Here is a 1,637-nt window from a genome sequence, read left to right as displayed (position 1 = left end):
GTGTGTGTGTGTGTGTGTGTGTGTGTGTGTGTGTTTGTGTGTGTGTGTGTGTGTGTGTGTGTGTGTGTGTGTGTGAGCGCGTGTGAGCGTGTATGTATTGGTGTTTGTGCTTGAGAGAGGGGTGTGGTAGAGAGAAAGAGGAGGGGGGGCTATAACAGTGGTCCAACTGTTGACAAAATTTTAAAACATACAAGAAAGCAGAAAAATATAAATGAAGCAAAGTAAAAATCCATGTCGAATTGTACATACGTGACCCGCAAGAGGCCGAAGTTGAATATGATGTGCCTTGACATATATGCCTATCACAGTGGACTGAGATAGGTGCATTGGTATTAATCAAGATTTTTCAATCAGTGTTTCGAGTGCTGTGGAGTAAACAACACATGAGCCATTTCTTGCTGTCTACTGTTAAGCAAAGAAAACTGACATGGAATGGCCGTCTAACAAGATCGTGCGGCTGGAAGGCAAAAGAAGAGGTGGACCGACGACAATGCGGAGTGGACAAAGAAATCCTTCGCCCAAACTCCTATAGGTGCTCGCAAAAAAAAGAACGTGAAAAGTGGAGGCACTTCATACAGCGCCCCTACGATCCTCGTACATTATGGGATCAGTAAGCAATTAGTATGACCTCGGCCTGGCACCGTATTGTCGTGCATGTATTTTCTCCCCGTGGAACGGGAAAGAGAGATTGAATGAAAGCTTGAACTTAAGGAACTAGAAAATGTAATACAAGGATGAAGAGCAAATGATATCAATACAAAAGAAAGGAGACATAACTGTAATGGCGAAATGGTATAGGTTTAACACCCTTATCAACAGTATTAGATTGTTTGAGAAGCGGGACTTCCTAGTTTAATGTTTGTCTCCGAAAGGACCGAGCCAATTGGGACATTCGTGCTAAGTGCATTTCCCAAGGACACAACGTTGGACCGAGCTGACGCTCGAACCCCCGGAAACTGGCAATCTGACGATTACGGGTCCAGTAGCTTAACCGCTAGGTCACCAATGAGAAATAACTGATACATGTATATTAGAAGTGGGTTATCTTTGAAGTTAATGAAAAACGACCCCACTTGTCATGTAGTTAGTTACAGTGTATGTAAACGTGTTCCCGTCTATAACAGGGTTTGGCAATAATGGAGATCACGTCGGTCCCCACAGACCTGTTATAACCATTGTCCGTTCTACTTGAGACGCTGGCTGGTAGGAAATGGGAGAAAGAGAAAGACTAGTTTGGAAGGTATTGTGCCTCTGGTGGCGCTGTACTTTTTGTCTGTCTGTCTGAAAGACTGTTTTACTCCCCCACCCCAACCCCCGCCCCTCCGAGGCGGCTGTTTTCGGGTCCATATGCTTCTCAAACAAACAAACATGCAAACAATCAAACAGTACAAACACATTGACCAACAAAGCTGACGGATCCAGATGAGTTGAGCGCTTGGAAGTTGAGAGGTTAAATTAAGTGACCTTTAAGTACTTATATTATAGAGCTTGGTCACACTTCTGTCACACTCAGTGAGAAGAGGAATGTATTCTTCGCGGGGTTTTGAACAGCTCCATTCTCCCTCCCGATTAATAAAGAAAGAAAACAAAAGATGTAAACAATTGAATTCATAAATTGTATGTGATACTCTACACAC

This window comes from Aplysia californica, unplaced genomic scaffold (genome assembly GCF_000002075.1).
Source record: "Aplysia californica isolate F4 #8 unplaced genomic scaffold, AplCal3.0 scaffold00037, whole genome shotgun sequence".
Taxonomy (NCBI): Eukaryota; Metazoa; Mollusca; class Gastropoda; order Aplysiida; family Aplysiidae; genus Aplysia; species Aplysia californica.
Note: the sequence above shows the minus strand (reverse complement) of the source record.